This window comes from Podarcis vaucheri (assembly GCF_965113315.1).
Source record: "Podarcis vaucheri genome assembly, chromosome: 1".
NCBI classification, from domain to species: domain Eukaryota; kingdom Metazoa; phylum Chordata; class Lepidosauria; order Squamata; family Lacertidae; genus Podarcis; species Podarcis vaucheri.
This window is the reverse complement of record NC_138759.1, coordinates 61,507,431-61,531,108: the sequence shown is the minus strand read 5'-3', so window position 1 is coordinate 61,531,108 and position 23,678 is coordinate 61,507,431. Positions and strand designations below refer to the sequence as shown.

The following is a 23,678-nucleotide window of genomic DNA, read 5'->3' as shown; positions in this document are numbered from 1 at the left end:
TCCAGACTGAGTAGACAGAGATGAAAGGTTGCATACAATGTTCCACCTGCATAGTTCAGCTTCCATTTCCGAAGCCCCCACCACACAACCCCAGAAATGTACACTGAAGGGTTCCCCAATTCTAGAGCAAAAGTAGAAAAGGGTCTCAATCAGAACTGCTAATACCTCCACCATTCCCAGATTTCCATCTTGGAGCTCATGGGTCTTACGGTGGTTTAACATTATTTTGTGATGTAGATGGAATCTTATTGAACCGCACCCCAAAGTTGCAGTTCTGCAGCCAGTGATATGTTCCTAAGTAAAAAAGGAACTGGACACATAGTTGCAGCCTCAATCTTTTTCAGGGTTTTATTTTAATTTTATTTTTAAAGTGTTATATTAATATAGCTTTTGCATTAAAAAGTGTGGGCATTACCTGGAACAAAGTTAAGGCTAATTCAAAATGGACTTCAGATGAGGTGTGCACACATTAACTTCTCAGGGACCTTGAAGCAGTCTTTTACTACTGTCATTGTACACATTTTCACTTTTTCCTGTTCTGCTGTGATGGTCTCAGGGCAAACTGTCCTTGCAATGCTTCAAACAGTAGCCGTGGAAAACCAAAATTAGCTCCCCAAAGTGTGATGCATACTGTTTATTGTGGAATATTATGGTGTCACTGATAATACCCATGGCATAATACCCATAACACATACCCCCTCTGAATTCCTCCACCACAATAAAAGATGTACAAGGGCAGAGGCTGTTGTTACTACAAATAAATGTATAAGGGTTCAATTAAGTGTGATAAAACATTGCATTAAGTAGACATCAAAGCCTGTCTGATGGAGAAAAACAGAAGATTTACTAAGTTGTGAAAGCCACCAGTTTGCCAAATGTCTGTCTCAAAAGACTTGAGCCACATCCACCAAGACTCTTAGAAAATGTTGCCATGATCTTTGAAATCCTTACATGTTTTAATTCCACCACTGATATAGGAAATGGATCTTTCCCAACACGATAAGAGCAAATGAATGTACCTAAAACATGATTCCTGTGAATTCTTCCCAAGATAAAATCTGCTATGAGAAAAATAAATCCCTATATAATATATATTGAAATAGGATCGCATATTGGTTCACCCAACATTATTTGCTCTGTCCTACTGACTTCAAAAGGAACAGGGAAGTGCTAACTGGGCAGGGGATTGCTGCCTTTGTCATTTTCACTTTCCGGCGCAGATCAGTTGCCTGTCAGCTAGTGTTCATTTCAGCTTATGTGCCAAGTAGAATGAAGAAGTGACAGGCTGCAAACATCCCTTGCAAAGACAACTTCATTCTATGCCCGAAGAAAGTGTCTGGATAAAAATAAAAATCGTACAAGTCAGTGAAATAATACTTTTTAAAGGACTAATCAAAGTTTACAATGGCCCTGGGCTCACACAAAATGACAAACCAAGCATTGCTTACCAGGACCATACAAATGTGGGGTCTTCCAGAGAGCAGCTGGCAGCCACTTTACTCCTCCCTGGCCTGTTTTGCTCCCATACTGCACTGAACTAAACCAAGGTTTGGCTTACTGTGTCATCTGAACCTAGGTTAATTTTTAAGTTCTCGCCTCTTTTGAATGTTGCAGAGCTTAAATCTAGAAAACCATAATTCTTCTAGTTCAACATCATAGACTCCTTAAAAGACACAAAGAATGCAGAGAAACCTAGAAAACCTTCAGCTTCTCACTAGCTGTAGCAAAATGGAAACCTTAGACCACATATTTTGTCCTGTCCCCCATTTATTTTTACTTTCTTAGATCAGATTTGTGAGTTTGAAGTATTAAAACATCCAGTGCTTTTCTTTAAGCAATTAATATTTACTATGCAAGACCCACATCCTCCCACATTCAGCCATTGAACTACTTTCATTCCATTGCAAATATCTCCATCTTCCCAGAATTCAGTCAGCCTCATTCAGTCCACCACTGCATTCAGATCTTGATCCAGAACTTCCACAACATCTCCTGATTCAGATGTTATGGAGAAATAGAGCTGCACGTCATCAGAGGCTCACCTGACACATTCATTACATATCTTTAGGTGCCATGCAAAAACATTTCCCTATAAGCAGACTCTATGGCTTTTTAAATGTGTTTGTGGAAAGTGGGGGTGGTATTGGTTTGTTTTTGTTTTATTGTCTGTTTTGTATTCTCATTTTGTATTTTTATGTTGTGAGCCACCCTGTGATGTTCAGGTGGGCAGTATACTACTTTAATGCTACTATATCCAGACTACTGAGCAGATGGAGCAGAGATGAGGAACCTAAGGTCATCCATATATATAACTACGGCTTCATTAACCTTACTATGCTGGCTGGGGGCTGATGGGAGTTGGAGTCTAGCAACATCTGAAAGGCTGCAGGTTCCCCTCCCTGAGATAGAGCAATCTACAGCTCCATTGTAGAGGCAACAGACTAAGTGGAGGAAAAACACAAACACAGTCCTCCTCTACTTCCAAAAATTAAGGTGGGGAGGTGGACAATTGCTTTATGAATAAGCAGGCTCAGAAGAAGCAGTTGCATCCACCTTGAAGTTCCATCATGACCTCTATGGTCAACTGGGAACACTCTCAAGACTACTCTTGGTGTAGTGTTAAGACTAAAATAGGCTCTCAGCAATTGGCTTCATCATCTGTGCCTGAGAATCCCCCCAAAGCTAAGAGGTTATAATTTAAATGGTGCTTGAAGTCTGAAAATGGAGGAAAATGCTTAATAATTGCAATGACTTTTATGGCTTTAGCATGTTGTTATGCACCCTAAGCCTTTGTCTGAGTCTACAAATCAAAATCAATGAAGAAATAAAAAAGAAACATCACGTCTCTTTCCTTTTCTCTAATTCCTAAGTTTAACCTTTCTGTCAGGGTGGCTTTTGACATTTAAGAGCAGAAACCTGTTTTCCCTTCCCATGAAACAATTTTAGGCAGGAGGGATAAAAACAAAATCAGACAGTGGAAGAAATGTTCTCCAACATGACAGACAAAAATGGCATGCTGCACTTGTGTTCTATTCAATTTGTAGCAGAGAGGAAATGAAGCAAGAAGTCTTATTTCCAAGGGGGTCTGTTAGCTGTACCTCCAGAGATTTTTGTCAAGTGTTGGCTTCAAATTATGCTTCCTGAAAGCTAGAAAGTACATCATTATACATCAGAAATCTGTATAAGTGCCAAACAGCAGTAGCTTCTGTTGCCAACTCTATATTGGCATTTTAAGAAGAGTTTGGCCCACTGGCTAAACAGAAACTGAGGGTGCTATTAGCACAAAGTCCTAAACCAGGGATGGAGAACCTCTGGCCCACAGGAAGTTGCTGGATTGCAACTCCCATTATCTGTCACCACTGACTATACTGAATGGGACTGATGGGAGTTGGAATCCAACTTCATCTGGAGGGCTACTGGTTTCACATCCCTGCCTTAAACAACTTGGGTTCAACAAGTAGTCCTCTCCACTTCCAATGATCCAGAAATTATAAATGGCAGAAGATGCCCTATTCATTATCTCACCCGCATCAGAAGCAAGAAGAATGGTGACACGAGACTGGGCATTCTCAGTCCCTGGTCTATGGAACTCCTACCTAGGTGACATTTGGGTCTTCCCCATAGCTGACATCCCCAAGCAAAGGCTTTATACACTGCTGTCTGCCCAGGCATTCGGAACATGGATTTTGTTGGTTTGGTGTTGTGGTTTTATAAACTTACATCACTGTTGTTTATTGCAGTTTTGTGGCTTTACTGAAGTTGTGTGGTTTGAGGATGGGCATAATGAGATGTCTCACATAATGAGATGTCATTATGTGGTCTGTTTCAGCATTCCCACCCACAACAGCCAGTGATAATGAGCAGAGCATCAGGAAACACAAGGACAGTGAAATGGGCCCTGACAAAATGCCATCAGGTAGATCCCTTTTGACATCAGTGCCCCTTGACAAGATTACCAGCAGTGGTTGGAAGCAGCACAGGAATGCTGTCAGCCAGCTGCAATTTTAACTACCCACAATGCACCAACAGTGTTGCACTGGAGCACTGTGAGAAATTTTAAGCGGTGGCAGAGTTCATGCTGCCTGCTGATATCACTAATTGAGTCAGAACCCAGCAAAGGAGCCCAAAGACCATGCATTAGCACCAAAAGCACTACGCATGCTACCATTTTGGGTGGCAGGTCATGTTTTTGCAGCATATTTTACTATGTTTTATATATGCAGTAAGCCAGCCAGAGTGGCTAGGGTGGGGTATAAATAAATATTTTTTTAAAAAAATATTATTTAGTTGTTCACTGGTCTTCTGAAAGTCAAGATAATATGGTAATTCAACTAGTACATTTTCTAATAAGAAAGCTTATTAGCAACATCATGTACTGCTGTGTACCATGATTAAACTATGGAACTGGCTCCTACAGAAGGCAGTGATGGCCACCAATTTGGATGGCTTTAAAAGAGGATTGGATAAATTCACAGAGGAAAAGACAATCAATGGGTACTGGCCCTGACAGCCATGCTCTGACTTCACAATTGGAGGGTAATTGAGAGTAATGCTTCTGGACACCAGTTGCTAGAAATCACAGGGTGGGGTGAGAGCACTTATGCTCAGGTCCCACTTGCAGGCTTCCTACAGTTTGGCCACTGTAAGGACAGAATAATGAACTAGATGGACCACTGGCTAGATCCAGAAGGCTCCTCTTAAGTTCTTATTGAAATACTAGCATCAAGGCACTTGGTAACTTGTGTTCTTTATTTTCAAATCCATCCTTAACTCTGGTTTTCTCCTTACATTCAAACTAATGTGGAAAAATTACTGCCTTGGCTAGGGGGGTGGGGAATGCTAAGGCTTACTGGCAACCAGTCTGAAGGCTTCTATCACTTTTTCATTATTTTCTCTGTGACAAGATTTACGTCAAGGCTTATTCATGAAAGCAGAGATTGATCCTGGAGGAAGATTCTGCCTGCAGTTTCTCATGCAGATGAGAGAGAAACCTGACAGACAAGCAACTGGCTGAGTATGTTCACAGGAAAAGTATACGGTGGGGTGGGGAGCTGGGGCGGGCAGCAGGTGAGGAAAGAGAAACGAATCTGAAATATACCAAACTGCAGAGAACTGGTAGTAAATTTCACAAAAGATAGAGAGGTCAATTAACCTAAACCCTAGGAGTACTGCGATATTCCTTAGCAAAGATATATTCAGTTGTAACAAAAGGAAAATGACTCTTGAAAGCACATACTACTTTAAGAGGAAACAGACAAAATTCTGTTCCTAGGAGTAACTGGAAGCCCAGAAGCTCCCAAGAAAGCACTGAATGGAGATACAGTGGTACCTCGGGTTACAGACACTTCAGGTTACAGACGCTTCAGGTTACAGACTCTGCTAACCCATAAATAGTACCTGGGGTTAAAAACTTTACCTCAGGATGAGAACAGAAATTGCACGGCGGCGGCAGGAGGCCCCATTAGCCAAAGTGGTACCTCAGGTTAAGAACAGTTTCAGGTTAAGAATGGACCTCCAGAACGAATTAAGTTCTTAACCCGAGGTACCACTGTATAGTATTCCCAACAATTACAAGTTGTTGCAGTTTCTTATCACAGCTAAAGGCAAACAGCATCTGCTAACTGAATCAGGAATGACAGAGATAATTGACTAAGAGAATTAAAACATGTGGAGAGAGAAAATAAAAGCAGATGCTTGATCCAGCTCTAGTTTAACTTTTAAAGGTAATGTAAGCATGATTATTTATTACACCAAAATGTGGACGGGGATGTATAGTTAAAACATGTGCTTCATTGCACACCCCATTGAAAGCAATGCAGGAATAGCATTCTAATTTATATTTGCAGTTCCAGCTCCAATTATGCATGCATAGGTCTCCGTAGCTTGGGATGAGACGGCACTAACACAGAATGAAAGCTATTCTGATTCTGAGTCTCTCCCCCCCCCCTCCACCCCCAAAAATAATAATCATAATTACAGAAAAAGACTAGAAAAGACCTGGAATTTTATAGAATTTGAGTTATTTTCATCCTGAACTTCATAAAGGCCACTTTCCCCCATGTATTTAACCAGCAGGGTAATCTTTCGCTAAAAAATAAATAAAAAGAGTGAAGGTGAACAGATTTTCTCAACCTCTGTCCTGATATTTCATGGTTCATGGTATGCAGCCCCTTAATGGGATTCTGAATCTCCATGAGTGCCACTATCTTGCCAGTAGCATTAATGCTTGCATAATGGTATCAAAAGCTGGAGGCAGATAGCTGAGATTCTGCATGGGGGACAGACAATTGCACCGAAACATTATTCTCATGACAATAGGGGTAAGAAGCAAAATTTAAACAGCTCTTGAAATATGTGAAATTGTTTTAGAAGTCAGTTTTGTGTTATTGCAATGCTTACTCAACTGATTGCATTCTGGATCAACTATTCTACATATCTGCTTTGTTCAGATAATCTGTCCACTTTCTCTTCATGTTTGCTGCAGTGTAACAATGCATGCTGCAGTATAACACAATAAATATGAAAAGCTTCATGAATTTCAACACAAGTGTGCCTTTATATATTGAATTTTATTTTTAAACCAAATCATTATTCATCTTCCATGCAAATGTATGTATTTGCAACATTTAGTATAGAGAATCTCCACTAGGCACAGAGGTTAGAAAATAATTTCTCTGTCGTAACTACTGTGGTAAATGCTAACTGATGACATTAAATTTCACAGGGATTCACATCTAATTCATTTTTTTTTTGCCTGAGACTGAAAACTAAATCCCCTGTGTCAGCGGTTGTCAACATGATATCCTTCAGGTGCTATTGGACTCCAATTCCCATCATCCTTGCCTATGCACCATGCCTGTTGGGGCTGACTGAAGTCAGATTTCGGCAACATCTGGAGGACACCTCTTTACCTACTTCTGCACCTTCTATGGGGATTTTAAGAAAGCATAAGTTTGTTTGGAGTGCTCCCCCTCCAGTGACACTGAAGAATAGTGCCATCCAGTTGTGCCCATCCACTAGCAGAACAGACTTTTGCTTACACTATAGGACTTCTCCCTCCTCTCCACCCCAACTTCCGTCCCAGATGCCATCACAAAATCTACTGCAGAGGGTTGGGAGAGACTTTTTAAAAATACCAGACTGTCACTCTTGCCACAAACTCGCTTTGGTAGATTATCCTCAATGCTAGAGACAAGCAATGGACTTTCAAATCTGCTAACACTTGGCTAATTTGTAAGCATGCTTGTAAACAGAACTTCCCTCCTGAAACTGGCTGGCAGTTCTGTATAAAATAAGTTACTGTATAAAGCACTCAGTAGGTCATTAGCTTGCTAGAACTTCAGACTTAATGGATCAGATTTCCTCTTTCATAGTACAACAACAATATTACACAACAATATTTGGACAAATTAATTTTAGGTTTTATCTCAGAGTAATATAAAAATCAACATTTTAACTAATTTAATAAGATAAGCACCTTTCAATAATGCATAAAGAATATAAAATATATATATTTAAAGTGAGAAATGCAGGGAATAAATATTTTATGTGCTCTAATCTAAATGTCTTTAAAAGAGTATTGATTACTTCCTATATCCATTAGAGGTTACGTTGATCTAAAATAGCTGGAGACAGTCTGCAGGGGGGCTCAGGAAGAGCATTTTTATGTTATTTTGGATGCTGTTGGTTCCAATATAATAAAATCTAATTATCACAATTTTCATGACAGAAGCTCATATGTAAAAAAAGAGCCTTGGTTTTATCTTTTAATCTTCTTTCTCCTTTGCTCAACATCTTTAACGTTCATCCAGCCACAGCAAATCAAGGGATCCAGTTCATTAAGAGGCATAAGCTGCCAGTCACAGAAGAGGTGCTCATCCCTTTTTGGCCTTCCATGTCCCAGGAGTCTCCACTCTATGGTTCACAAACCACCTTCTCAAGGGAGAGGAAGGTAGTATTATCAACACAGGCTGATACTGTTGCCTTTTCCTGGGACAAGGGGGAAACTAGTACAAGACTTAAGACTACTAGACTTCAGGCAACAGAATAAAGTAAGGCAGCAAAAATAGGCTTCCTGGCTTATCACTTGTTGCTCCCCTGCCCAAATATAGACTGAAAAAACCTAGGGCAGGCAGAACAAGAAAACAATAAGGGAAATACCAATCAAATAGGAACCACCCCATGCTTCCAAAAGACATCAAAAGTACCAAAAGACACCAAAAGTACCCATGTTTGTGAGAAAATACAAGGCAAGTGTTAGAAAACTATCATCAGGGATGGAAACTCCTGAAACTACAATAAATTACAAGGTAATACATGAATATTCATTAATATAGCATGTAATTCACTGATCATCCTGTAGTATTATTAGTATTAGTGGTAATACTAATAGAGCCAACCCGATCTTCATGACTGGTTGTATAAATCCTTGTGAAACATACCATTCACAGTAACCCAGAAATGAAAAACAAGAGTATGAGCATATTGCCCAGTCCTCCTGAACAGTTTAATCAGTCAGCCACATCTGTGAATGTAAAAGTTTATGCAAATACAAATGGTTAGTTATCATCTGACCTCATAATGACATCAAGTGACTGACAGGTGGCCAGCCCCACCCACCTGTCAAAATTAGCCTATAGGAAGAGTGGGGGAAGCAAAGATCCAGCCCACAACTCCTGCTCTAAAGCTCTGCCTGTGATACTTCTTGCTATATTTTCTGAGGTGATGTGATGATGACAGTACTGTTGTTAAAAAATATATCTGGAAGAACTCTTAGTGGTTTGTTATAAGTGCAACAGACGCATAACTTTAGCAAAAATTGCCCTACAAAGAAAAAAAATCTACCAACAGAAAAAGTGTAGCATGAAATCATGGAAGATTTGGTCTCCTAAGCCATCTCAGGTGCCTAGTAAACACTTTCAGAACTTCATTTTAGTCAGCCTCCAAATCATGCTCTAAAGTTTATATGTAAATTCCCTAGAAATTTTGAAGATAGAGAGATTGCTATTTCTCTCTTGGGAGCTATTTAAATGCATTTTCAGAAATAAAGATTAAGGTTGCTGCTTTTAACTTAATGTATTATTATGGCAGAGTGGAAAAAAGCAATGCAGGAATGAGGCAAAATGTATGTATATGTTAGGTCTATTTATGGCTAGATGTAAATAGGATGGGCCGTGAAGCACCATAAGCGAAAATCAATAAAACAGTTTAATTATTACACCCCAATCAACTAAGGGAATTCAAATGATGATTCACAGATTGCTTACGCTGGTGTATTTTCACTCACATTTTTGGGACTACACCACACTAAGTACTTTGTGATTCTGCTAAAGCATATAATATAAAAGCAAGTGGTGTGCTTGCAAGCCTAGAAAACAGGATAGTCACCCTATCCTTTTTGTTTGCAATTTCACAAAATAGAAACCAGGTTACAAGCCTTCCTTGATCTTCTGTTCCCCTAGAACAGCATCATTTATCATAACACAATACATGTTCCAAACACATTTACAGAGTGATTGATGACACACACTTCAAAACCCTAAAATCAGGGAAAGGATCACCTGGTTATTATTCTACGAGGCTACACATTTAACAATGATCTTTAAAAATATCACAAAAGGAAGACCTTGGAAAAAGAGTACCCCATTGAATCATTTTTTAAAAAAATAAAAGTGAGCTCAGCACTTCAAAGCAAATTATGTGATCTCATGCAGGGGTGCAGCTTTCCTGAATTATCACAAATTATCTATATATGCACAAGGGAAAATAGCTGCCTTTGCTCATAATTTATCTTCTTAAAGAACCCAACCTATGCCAAAGACCACAATCTGTTATTCTGAAAGATTAAATTTCACCAGTGACTTTGAAAGTGTAATTAAAGGTTTTAATATATATGGGGTGCAGTCCAACCAAAATTCAGCACTTTGAAGTCTCATTGATTTCCATGGGAGACTTAAGAGTTAAACATCTTCCACTTAAATCAGTGGTATGAAATACTTTTGTTTATTTTACTTTGAGTTGCGGCCATAACATTATTCACTCAAAAACAACAAGATGCTTGTCTACTGGAAACTGCAATTATCACATTGCAAGGGTCTCAAAAATGCAAAAAATCACTTTGTGGGAAGAGAGTTCAGTTGAGGATAGAATACTGGTGGAGAGAGATATCTTTGTCATTTTCTGCAGATGCATGTACTAGCTAAAAAGTATTGCTCCAAAACCAAATTGCAAGGACTTGTTCCCTTAAGGAACCTCCTAGTTTGCAGTCAAGAGGTATTGACTCTTTACAACCTGGGTGCTATCCTAGGTCCTGCAGACCCAACATCAGCCTGGTACTTATTGACGGCTTTTGTTACCTGCTACGTCAGGGATTTGGAATCCATGGCCATCATAACTCCTGTCATCCCTAACTATTGGCCACAGTAGCTCGGGCCCATCAATATTCTTATCTTTGTACTGTGCGCTTCCTGTTCTGACACCATTGCTTGGGCCTCACCTCAAGTCCCACCTGCCTCAGCCGGTACCAGCACAGGGCAATGCAATTTTTGTCATCTAAGTAGCACACTTGTCCTGGAAAAAGAGAGTTCAGCCATTCTGACTCACACAGAGCACTTAACAGCCAATATTTAGGAAGCAGCATGATAAAGCCTTCACCGCTGAAGCCTGTTAGAGGATTTCAGAACTGTCATACTAGAAACTGTAATGAGCGCTGCATTCCAGAAACAAAACTAGCAAAGAGAAGGGAGGAGAAATGCAACCTACAGAGAAATGTGCCAAAGAAGTCTCTCTTAAAAGCTGACATGAGAATTGCCAGGCAGGCTTTCATTCTATTGCATCTGTTGTGCTCATTTAGTGCAACTGAGGTTTGGAATGCTGAAGAAGCCAGAAGTGTGTTGTTTTTACCATTGAACAAGATGAAAACAATGTCTCAATAGCTGATAATGAAATACTAACCCACTTATGTGATCCATTTGTTTGTTTTGTTTCACAAATGTCTCATTATTCAAAGGTGGCTGCTCAATCTAAATTATTTATTTATTCTAGGTTGGCAAAATACGTACTCAGAATTGCTTGAGAGGGCAGAACAGGGTTTCACTATAACAACTTCCATGAACTGGACTGAAACAGATACTTCTATTCATAAATCTAGTTTCAAAAAAGTGATCCATAGTACACCGATTCATAAGACCTTGATGAATAGTTCAACCTAAATATTCATAACAGATACAAAAAATAACCTGCTGCTCTTGCTTCAAATACCACTGCATTGTTGAGAAGGATGCTCTGTACACCGCCTCTTGCAGTGCCTTAAATTCTGTAAGGAAGAAGACTTGGCATAGGAGGATAGGATTGGTAGGCACTCACAGGCCATGAGGGGGGAGAAGCAGAATTGCAGGTGTGAGGAAAGGAAAACGGAAGAGTCCTGGGAAAGGAATCAGCCTGCAAAGGATAAAGCTAGAGCTCCTGCAACTCTACCCATCAAATTCATGGGCCATAATCACTAGGGATGTGTGGTCCAGATTGTGAGGTGGTTATGATGTCATTAAGATGAACAAAGAGTGGAAGAGAAGGAACTGCATGTGCAACACTTAAAAGGACAGGAGTAACCTTAGAAGTGCTGTTTTCTCCATTTCCCATGTAGGATAATTAGAGCATATTATAAGGTATCTTAAGAGAAGTTAAGTTGGAAATGTATGCCCAAATCCCGTTTGGCTGCATTAAATCTGGCTCTTTTACTATTTCAAGCACTTATAGCAACTCAAGGGGTTTGAATACTGTGACATTCAGACTATAACTTTTGTCCCAACCCAACCCACAAAAAAAAACTTGCTTTGCAGGGTCAATTGTTTTTTTCTTCCATTATCACGTTTTTCTTCCTTGTGCAGAAATGTGAAGATTCAGTTCTTACTGGACACTTTCCTTGCACTGAACCCTCCACAGGTTAGGACTAGAAAGTGACCTTTGCAGATCAAAGAAATGAGGTTCTTTTTTCCTCCAGTCTCCTGAGAAGCCTACCGAGTTATTCAACCTGTCATCAGAATGTTTGAGATGAGAACAGAAGGAAGTCTGAAACTCTAAAACTAAAAGAGAAAATACAGTACGTTGGAAGAGGCCATATGGGTAAGGTCAGACATGGGAGATTCTACATTTGCCAAAGATTCTAGGTAAAAATAGCCTGAAGGTCCTACCTTCTTTAGAGAAAATCACTATGTTTTGGAATCCACTTTTTAGGTAACAGAGGTAGAAGGTGACACTAAAAAGCTTAGGATAGTTTGAATGTTAGTTGTTAAATGAGAAAAAATAAAAGAGAGACATTTTACAAAAATTAAAAACCAACTGGATATCTGGAACCAGGTTTTCCAATTAGCAGAAACGATTGCACAATTAACATTTATTTCCAAGTGTTGTTATATAAGCACCAATACATAACAGAAGCGTACTGCAGGAAGCAGGGGCCTAGGGAATGAATGTTCTGGGAATGTCTGCATTTCTAGCTGGTTGACAGCCCAAACCCAAACAGTGCTCACTAATGGTTCCTTGTCATCTTGGAAAATAGTGGCAAGTTGTGTGCCGCAGGGTTCTGTCCTGGGCCCATTATTGTTCAACATCTTTATAAATAACTTGGATGAAGATACTAAGGGGTAGTCAATGCCACTGAAAACAGAATAAGAATTCCAGAAGACCTTAATAATATGAATTTCAATAGCGACAAATGTAAGGTTCTGCCTTCCTAAGAATCACTAAAGCCCCTTCTCCCCGCCCACATGACCTGGGTTGCTGTGCGTAAGAGGAACCTGGTGGACAGGCAGCGGCAAGAACAGGTCCATCTGCCTCATCCAAGCAAGTCTCCATTAAACATGCCAGGTTAATTCCTCCATCTACACTTAATGGTTGGCAGCGGTCTTGTGAACCATAGACCTGGCATTGCACAACAGCAGCTTATGGTCATGTGGGATACTCAGTGCTTTTTGGGGGGGGGATGCATTTTGTGAATCTTTGTATTTTTGTCCATTTATTGTATTTATTTCCCCCAATTTGAACTATAAAATGGTGATTTTCTTGAGTCAAAATGAGAGTACCCATAAACATTTTTTAAAGAAAAAAAGCACTGGGGACACTCTTGTTGATTCTGGTATCCTTCTGGTCAGGACCCAACATGGAGGCAGGGATAGTCTTCTAACAATGACTAAACCTGCCTCCTCAGTAATGACATGGTCTGGTCCTAGCGTAATTCCTCCTCTTACCCATGATCACTGAGATCGGGTGTCCCAATGCATCCCCCCCATTGGAACATGCCCCAGCCATCCTATTGGCTAGGGCCCACTCCCAGGGCAGTCCTGAACCTATCCCTTAAAACATGGGTAGGCAAACTTAAGGCCTGGGAGCCAGATCCAGCCCAATAGTCTTCTAAATCCAGCCCACAGACGGTCCTGGAATCGGCGTGTTTTTATATGAGTAGAATGTGTCTTTTTATTTAAAAAGCATCTCTGGGTTATTTGTGGGGCATAGGAATTCATTCATTTCCCCCCCTCTCCCAAATATAGTCCGACCCCCCACAAGGTCTGAGGGACAGTGGACCGGTCCCCTGCTGAAAAGGTTTGCTGACCCCTGCCTTAAAAACAAGTTCTCTTAAGGCAACAACAAAACAAACCAGTAAACCAATAGAAAATTTAAAGAAACTCAAAACACAATTGTATACTACAGACAAGATTAAAATAACCGCCACCTCTATCTAAGCATTGAAAACAACCCCAACCTTAAAAAAAAAAAAAAGACAGGTAAAATTTGAAACCCCACAGATTAAAAGCTGCTTAATTTTTTTAAAAAACACTAGACACTGGGAGCAGTGAAACAATAGCAAAACACCCCACCCAGCACTGCCCCAAGAGTTCATTCCAGTGAGCCCGCCCCCGCCCCCAGACCAGCTGGGGATAGCCTTGCAAAGGGAGCAGGCCCTGCAGTCCTCACCACAGCTGATGGTCCAGCCTTCACTGCAGGAGTCTTTATAGCTGGGAGTGTGAGGGCCTGGCCCCCTCCCCGTAGGCCAGATGGTGAAGGTCTTGCAGAGGGAGCAGGCCCTTCTATGCTCACCGCAGCATTAAACCGTCAAAGGAATTAACTCCTCGAATTCGGTTCAATTTGTAGAAGCATCTAAGCTCAAACAAGGGTCTTTCATTTCATCTCCTTGTAGGCAATCAGAGGCGGGAAAGGACATGGCATTTTGCTGCACCTGATGAAAGGGCAACTGTTGGGGGGGGACAGTATTCACAATACATGGCATTTTCCAATCAGATGTAGGTAGAGCTATAATACAAAGCCATAAAATTACAATCTTAAATGGTCTATTAATTCAGGCAGCTAACTCTTTAGACAGATTTAATAGATGTTATCAGAAGCCGGATCTCGGCAACTGTGGGGCCAACTAATCAGCTGGAAAGAAATGAAAAGAAAGGGAACAAAGAGAATCACATTTGTGGTATGAACAAGTAGTTGATGTAACTGGGATGGTGGTTCAGGCATTTCTCTTGAACCAAAGGACACCATGCCAGGTAAAGTGGACAAAGGGAATGTTTATGATACTGAGGAGGAGGAGGAGCAGGAGGGGAGAAGGCAAGATTCCAGTGCAGCCAGAATGTCTTGCTATTTGAATTTCTATTGAATAACAGATGTAAATTTGAGGTGTTTAGTGAATCATTTCACTGCGCTGAATGCAAGTAGGGAGGCAGCCTTCTGTTCAGAGCAGCAGCGTTTTTGGAAGCTGGTGCTAGACTGTATAAAGAGCAGCAAATCCAAGTGATTTATAAACATTTGGGGAATAGAGGCAGGCAGGCAGACAGGCAGACAGACAGACAGGCAGACAGGCAGACAGACAGATATCTGGCTCAATATGCCCCCTGGATTACAGTTCATAAAAAATGCCATGAGTCATTTCTACTGCCATCTTTTGAATTGATTGCTCAAATTCTAGAGTAGGTAGAATTTCCAGCCCTCTTTTTCAGGGGGCTATTTCCACATTGCTCACAGGGTTTCTCTCCATCAATGCAGGACACATGGATTTCTAAGAATGCCAAGGTTCTGAATGGGAAATGCAAAAACCCAGAGGAAAGAGACACTGAATAATCCTTAGAGTAGAGGCAAATGAATGGCAGCTCCAAAAAAAAAAAAATCCTTAAGGCAATATTTTTTATTTTTTTTAAAAAATTGCTTCCATGGAATAGACAGATAATAGAGCCTCAGGGCTGTCTAAGAAATTGGAAAGATGCTTCAGTATAGCCAGTTGGCTGCCATATGTATTAATTGCATACGAGTTGGAAGCGACCACCATCAGCAGCAAAAAAGTCAAATGATGACAGCTGTGCTCCTAATTCCCTTGGCTCCATGAATCCAACAGACATATGAAATTTGCTTTATAGCCTTTGCCTGATGCATGTATAATCATGCTGCTATCCAATCCATATTAACTGCTAAAGATGTTTTGTTCTGGCCAACCAAGATTTCATTTCTGCCACTAAGTGAGCGAAAGCCAGATTACTGTTGGCATGCTCCCATATTCACTAATTACAGTTATGAGTTTTCTGTTACTAGCAACCTATTTTATGTTTTGGAATTACTTAGTCACACTTACATATCAATAGAACAAAGAATTGGATCTTAATCACACATTATTGTTCTTTCTTGATATAACTGGAAAGGCAGTTTCGTTTGATGTGCTTAGCTGCCAGAACAATACACCCTCCCTATGACATAACAATAACAATAATTTTGTTATTTTTACCCCCACCCATCTGACTGGGTTGCCCCAGCCACTCTGAGCAGCTTCCAACATTCTCTGGCACCCACTCACTTTGCTATGGCCATTTCCTATATGCAAGTTCTTCCCACATTTTCTACAACTTCTTCCAACATTACATGTTCTAAGCACACTGCAGATAGCAAAATGAGAGACAATGCAAGCATTTGAGGACAGGTGCTCATAAAGCTGAAGACCTGTCTTCAAACACTCACAAGGAAGGTTGGTGCTCAGTCCTGCAACCAGTTTCCACCTTTCCACTGTTTGAAGGTGAATATTAGAAAATAAAGTTGTGAAAGGCCATAGTGAAGATGCTCTCAGGTCACAGGAAAAAATGGTCTTTTCCAGCTGAAGACTGAGTGGAACATGTTATGGGGGAATACTGTAGATAGTTTTCACTCAGGTCCACATATGTAAATAAAGAATTGAAAGTGACGTTCACTGATTGGATAGTTTCAGAAAGTTGTTACTGTTGCGTTGTAGTGGAGCTCTATATAAGCAGGCTGGCTGAACCGGTCAGTTCTGTTCTGGCCTGTGAATAAACAAGAGCTGTCTGAAGAATCGCTGTGTCATCTGATATGTTCACCCACAACTTTAACAGAACACATACACTTTCACTTTCCTCTTTATAGGTCCAGCCTCCATCTTTGGTGGGAAAGACACTCTGCTGGAGGCTGTGAACACTTAGTGATGCCTCTGCCTTTCTCTTCATCTATTAGATTGTAACCATTCCCTTCAGGTAGTGGAAGAGGGAAAGCATGGTGGAAACCTCATGGGTATGTTTAAGAGCTCTCTTGGAACACGCACAAATAAAGATACTTGTGCATCCCTAACCAGAATGCAATTGGTTTTGTGGTAATCACCAACAGAGGACCAATATTTCTATTTTAATGAGAAACTGAGAGAATTTACTGAAGAAGTTAGATGCAACACTTTTCTTGCCCAAAGTAAAACCTCCTGCTGCCTGTAACCTGCTGGGCACAGCTCATGATGTGGAAGAGGCTGGTAAGAAGAGACCATTTCTAAGAAGACTGGCTTTGGGGCAGGCAGTCCAAGGCAGGACCCTGAAGGCATCAAAGGTTTTACAGCAGGCATGTCCAAAATCCATTTCAGGGACCTAATCCGGCTCACCGGTCAGCCCCTGTGGTAAAATCCTAAAGAAAGTTCAACAAGTTCAATCTTTAAAAAAATGTCAACAACTTTGGTCGGCCCTCACAGCCCTTCATTTCAAATCTGGCCCTCTTTGAAAAAAGTTTGGACACCACTGTTTTTCAGAATCAGCAAGGATAACATATGGAGGACATATGAAGTACAACCCACCCCCTGAAGAGTGTAACCTTTTGTTTTGTTGTGGAATATGCTAACACAATCTTTCTGAATCTTTTCCATCGAATATCCTTTTCCTAAAACTCTTCTTTTGTGTTAGTAAACTTTTTGTTTCCTAAGCCAGTGATGGACTCATCTTATTTAGAACACCCCTAGAAACCATAAATTATGCTACCTTAAGAGGCTTCAAGGGGATGCGTGTGGCACTGTGGTCTAAACCACTGAGTGTAGGGCTTGCCGATTGGAAGGTCGGCGGTTCAAATCCCTGTGACAGGGTGAGCTCCCGTTGCTCGGTCCCAGCTCCTGCCAACCTAGCAGTTCGAAAGCACGCCAAAAAGTGCAAGTAGATAAATAGGTACCGCTCTGGCAGGAAGGTAAATGGCGTTTCCGTGAGCTGCTCTGGTTTCACCAGAAGCGGCTGGCCACATGACCTGGAAAAACTGTCTGCGGACAAACGTTGGTTCCCTTGGCCAGTAAAGCGAAATGAGTGCCGTAACCCCAGAGTCGTTCGCAACTGGACTTAACTGTCAGGGGTCCTTTACCTTTACCTTTTTAAGAGGGTTCAGGGAGGTGCTAGGAAAGATTTTAGGAGGATTGATAAAGGGCAGCTTAAAAAAAATCCACTTTATCTGGTGGCAGCAGGTTCTTAAGTGAGGAAGGACCAGATTTGTGTTCAAATCTCCCTTCTCCAGGCATCCCAGGACTCAAGGTGGCTGGGGATGAGGCCTATACACACATATTATGCAAAGTTTCACAGGTATGAAAAGTTTCTGAGGCATTCTACAGGGTTCTCAAGCATCCTACAAACTGAATCACTACTGCATTTAGGAACGATGAATATGTGCAGCAAAGAAGGAGACAATTAAATTTTTGAATAAAATTACCTGGCAAAAATGTTGCATTAGTGAAATGATATTTATAAATAAACATGCCCAAAATACACAGGCAGTTTCAGAGGATACCCTGTAAATGCTAATTTCCAGAGCTTGTTCCAATTTAGAAACCTCAAGTCTGCAATTTTGAATCTAACACTTTCACTTTAAAAACAAGTTGCAGGCAGCAAAACCCATCATATAAAACACAGCCTACTTTCTAGAACTGAATAATCCCCTTTTACCCATTCCATTATATGCTTAGCTAAAAGCTCTAAACATCAAAGAAAAATATCATTGGACAAATACAGCCAGAAGAGCTCACAGCAAGCATTAAACCAGTACAAAATAGTCTGGCATCAACTGGAGTAAATAAGGGACAAGCTGACCTAACAATAAAAAAGGTTACGTATATTTTAGGTGTATGCATATTAAGACTTCCATATGCCACAGAAAACTCTTCGGCTGTGAGCATTAACGTTTTAAAATAAGCTCAATTGAAATGAAATTCCTCTGGAAAAGAGTACTGTGTGTATCTGTTAACTGAAAAAAGTTGAAAAAACTTGTTCATGAAATATTTATCAAGGAATAACTCTGAGAAAGATTACGCAGGATCAAGCAGTTAGCCTAATACACCATTCCCTGAAGAAAGAGACAGAGACAGACATTTCAGTTTCATGGGCTGAGCCACTGAGAGCTTCGGCAGCAGACCACCTCGTACAATCAAGCACAAGTACTTCTTAAGCCACTTGTCCAGGACAAGGGAAGTTTCCTTCTAGATCAGCAGCTTCCCAGAACCACGGCTCAAGCATCCCTGGAGTATAGGAGTACTAGAGAAAGTTGAGCTTACGAAATGGCTGGCAAATCCTTTGTGCTGTACTCACCTGCCCCACTAAACATGGTTTGGAGTGCTAAGAACAATTAAGACACAACTGATCTGAGGAAACATCAGAAAGATGCATGCATTTCATTCTAGTCCCAGCCCCGATACAGAAGCAGCCATTGATACTGCTGCACCACTACTCCCAGACATGTACCGGTATTTGAACAATAGTCCTTAAGCAACAGGGTAAGTCCCTACATGCTTGGCATTTTGGTTTTTGACAGCTTTGTAGGGTGGGACCCTATTAAGATTGTTTGTGACGCTGGAGCTAAAGAAGCCTCTTCAATTTGTGTTTTAGGTACCTCGGAATACAACACTGCCTTCATTATTGCAAATAGGTGTATATCATGAACAAAGAATGTTTTCTGGGCCTTTGGGTTGCCATGTGCTATTTCAGGGTGAAATTCTGGTCCCTCTCACCCATGGATTTCAGCATCTGGCAGTGAGGCCATCTACCAGCAAGCAGAATGTGTGTTAATAAGTGCCGTGCCAGAATCAGAATCGTAACATGCTCAGAATGTGAGGCGGCGAGATGGCTTTAAGAAAGATTACAGAAAGGGGGCAGGGAACCAGTGAATGGCTATAAAAACCCCAACCTTATAAATTTGTCAGAGTTTAAAGATCCAGCATCTGTACATTTCAAGGTACACTTCTCCTGAGGGACACTTTTGACAAATGAAAGAAATACTGGAATCTAAAAGAAATGTTTACATATTTCATAATACATTTAATTATAATATTCTGACATTTTTTTAAAGAAAATTGCAATATGCTGTTGACAACATAGTTTTGTAAAATCACTGCTACTGTTCTTATATGAATTGCTTCACCCATAAAATTTTCATGTACCAATTATAATAAAAGACAAAAGATCCATTGTTTTGAACTCCTTGTCATGTCAATTTGGAAATCCACTTGGAACAAGAAGTTTGAGTATTTTTTTAAAAAAAAATCTGACTAAAAGTATCCTCATTCCAATAAAAAAAGAAAGAAAAGTGAGAAAGTGTCTGTTATCCAAGCAAAATCTTGCATCATTTAACACATTATCATCTATTCAGGGGAGCAGTTCAGTAATTATAGACTAAAGGGAATCTCCCACATACAAAGGCAGACTGCCCTGGTTCAGAATAGTATGGTTTATGAAGCTAGGAAAAAGCCCTCCTCTTCTTGCCCCTCTTCTCCCCTCTCCTCTTGCACCCCAGCTTTGGCACTGTGATCCTACTTGTATTGAGATGAAAGAACCAGGCTGGTTTGTCCCTTGCCCCTTCCCTCAAAGGTCTGTAGAGTGGTACAGTAAGTGGCATTCTTATGGAACTGAATCAATCACAAAGTTTGCAGTCCAAGCAATTAAAATCCATAAGCAACCTTTACACAATTGTAAATGGGTAATGGCCAATTTTAAATTCATTTTAATCTTGTTTTAAATGTAAAAGACATCATTAGTGGGGTGCATGGGGTGTTAGGGAAGGGGTAGTACCTCTGCTGGGGGATATGTCATGCATCTCCTGGGATAGTTTGTCCACCTTTGGTTCCCACCCTGCACTCAGCTCTCAACTGTGGCTCCTAGAAGCTGTCAACATGCAATAGGGGAAAGATGGGAGCTCACCAACCTGCGAAGGTCGCCCATTTAGGAGAAGGAAAACTCTGATACTAAACCAGAAATAAGGGCCTTTATTTCTCTGTCCAACTGGTGTGTTTAGAAGTCTCAGTTACTGAACATATATACAGTTATGACAAAGGGCTGCACCTCAGTACCTCTGAACAGCCCTGAGACCTCCAGGTATTAAAGCGGTATATAAATTCAATAAACTTATAAATAAATAAAAATTTCTGTAGAGTGTTGAATTCTTGGCAAGCAGTTGATACTGATTTTCTACCGATTCATTTTGTTGAGAAGGGGGTGTTTTAGTTTAGTTTTAGTTTAGTTTAAAAGTTCCATCTTGCTGCTTATATGGAAAGTTTAAATTATCAGTGGCATTATTTGCATTTCCCCCCAAGAAAACAAAAGGCAGTGTTTGCATTTAACTCAGCAGATATGAGCTGATAAATGTATTTCATTATTTCTACAATTAAATCCCTTTTTTAAAAAGTACCCAGATAACTATGGGGAGGGGGGAAATCTTCAGATTGTTACTCTCTACTGACACATGAAAGGGAAGTAGCAAGCTGCAGTTCTTGCCTTTAAACCTGATAGCTTACCCTGGTACTGGGAATAGCTGGCAAAAGTAATAACCTGGCAAGCTCTGCCAAGGGCTAAGAATTTATTTTCTATAGTATATTAGAAACCTTAAGTCAAAACGGTAAGCTTAGGCAAACATTTTTAAAAATATAGAGAAAGCTTTTTATCATTCTCCGCTCACTCTCTCCCTGCAAGTATATAATCCACATGCTGATCCTGTAACTAGAGAATATAATATAGAATATTTAGGATGCTGATTCATGTGTTTTCACCACAATCAACATCACTCTCCTTGAGAATAAAGGGTTAATAATAAATAACTTCAACATACACAGTATACATATACTATATGCACCATCTGGCTTTCTTTTTCTCGTCTCCTGATCAGAATCTTATTTACATTTTGAGCTAAAGCAGAACTTGGAGGAAATGATGCCAAATTCATGAGGCAGCTAAGCATGAATGAGCTGCACAAATTCATACACCAAGTAATTATAAATTCCAGCAACATCACTAACAATAACTAACCGGAACGGCAAAATCACCTCTTGATCATCAATGGGCCAGGCAGAACATGCAGTATGATAAACTCTAAATGAGTCAGATTTGCTCTTTTGCACCAAGCAATGAAAAGACCTAGCTTGCTGCTGTTTCCTGCTTTGATTCCCTGGCTTTACACGAGCCGGGTCCAACAGACATAGTAAATTTACATACCACTTGATATCAGACCTCTAGGATACACACTTCCTGTTGTTGCACCAAGACCACCAGAGGCCCCCCCCCCCACTACTGAATGGTTGGGAAATTATATATTGATCTCAACTTACATGCCTCTACCCACCCCTAATTCTCTTTCAATGATGATTCTAGTAAAGGGGGAAAGACATGAACTGTGAACTAAGCTACATCCTTGGGGGTTTTTTCAGGCTTTATTCATCAGGAAAAATTAAGATTTCTTGCTCCTCCTCTCAGATTCTGTTCTGTCTGTTATCAACACATATAACCTTTGGGCACTTACCGGTACTTTTAGAATGACCACTGTGCTTTAAAAACCAGCATAGCGCCAGAAGCATATGTCAGCTTATCTAGCACATGACAATACAATGATTTTTCATGGGTTTAAGAATAGTTTGAGAGGTAGAAATATCTTCAGCCAGATGGCCTCCAGGACTAAATGTCCACTATATAGAAGCACTATAGACATTAACCAGCCACAATTTTATATAGCTTACATATGGCAAAGCTTGTTACATTTCACTCTTTCTTCCTTTAAACTTAAAAAAGAGTGATCAGATGTTTGTTTTCAACCCGCTTGTGAAGATTATCAGATATCACAAAGAAAGGAATATATGAAAACAACAAGAAGATGAAGAAAATAACAAACAGACTATCTGGACAGAACTGGATAGAACTGTTTAATTAAAACAGCAGCAAGAGTGATGTTTGGATCCCTTTCGGAGCTTGAAGTATGGGTACCCCCAACAAAAATTTAAAAATCTGGCTGTATAATTTGAAACTAATGTGATTTGGAATTAATGTGATTTGATTGGCCTGTTAATAAAAATTATATTTAAAAAAAGAGTGATCAGGTAGTCAAATTGTTTGAAATGTAAAAAAAAAATTAAAAAATTGAAATTCATACAAATGAAAACTATAAATAAAATTATTATTTTTAATGAATGCTGCCTAAACATGAACACCAAAAGTACAATAGAGTTGACAATATGAGAAAGTATTCGTTGTTTCCATGTTTTGCTTATTTTAATATTTCTCACAAAATAGGTATTGTCCACAGCCAGTGCTAGAAATTCAGATATTCTAGCTAGATGTCAAATGGCTTATTAAACTAGTGTTGCCAAAATGAAATGTTTAGTTGCCTTTTTTGGGCCAGACAGCCCAAAAAAAATGGTTCCTGAAATTCATTCTGATTGTGCAGATAAAATATCACAGATAGAATTCAACAGGATGTGTCAGTGTGTGAAAATATGTTAGTGTGTGAAAACAGGCAAGACCCAAGGATCCCCAGGCAGGCACCTTCAGATGGTGGAGATGTCAGGTGCCATCCTGGCACCTTCAACTGGTCACAAGCGGCCAATAACTAGGTGCAAAATGTGCCTAGCACCTGGTGAATTTTTAGCGCTGTCCACAGCATAAAGGGTTTCATTGTCCTTCATATCTCTCCCTGTTCTTCATCCATTTAGCAACTGATGACAAATTCAAGTTGAAAGACGGGAAAGTTTCCTTTTTTCCTACACAGAGGGCTTTTGACATGGTTCATGAGGCAATTGGAAACCTTTAGTTCTGGTGCTAAGCTCTTAACTAAGTTTCTGGTTAGAAACATCAGTGGGGTTCCTCACACATGACATTCCCAACAACTGAAGTGAGAAAGGGATGGGGGATCCTCCAGAGAAGGATGAGAAACAGAGCAAGCAGCTACAGGGAGAAGGGGAGATTGGGACAAAGAGTTGTCCCACCCTTGTACTCCTGAAGAAGCCCCATCAATTCCCAGTTTCCTCCATGAACAGAGGCATGGTTTTCCATTCAAGGATAGCTAGTTAAGATTCAAGCCTATGTATTAAGCTAAATGTTCAGGAAAATTTAAAAACCATTAAATAATAAAAGGTTCAC

General features: G+C 40.2%; 1 protein-coding gene and 1 long non-coding RNA gene across 4 annotated transcripts in view; one reads left to right on the top strand and one right to left on the bottom strand.

Moving 5' to 3' along the window:
- NAV2 (neuron navigator 2) overlaps window positions 1-23,678 on the bottom strand; it is a 543,877-nt gene that overhangs the window by 496,614 nt on the left and 23,585 nt on the right. The gene's annotated exons all lie outside the window — the stretch shown is intronic.
- Window positions 11,546-16,838, top strand: LOC309528079. 2 transcript variants are annotated; one of them, XR_014217492.1, is made up of 3 exons: window positions 11,546-11,637; window positions 11,941-12,164; window positions 16,423-16,838. It is a non-coding gene; the product is annotated as an uncharacterized lncRNA (long non-coding RNA). The 2 variants fall into 2 exon arrangements; XR_014217493.1 differs by having other exon boundaries at window positions 11,596-11,637; window positions 11,886-12,164.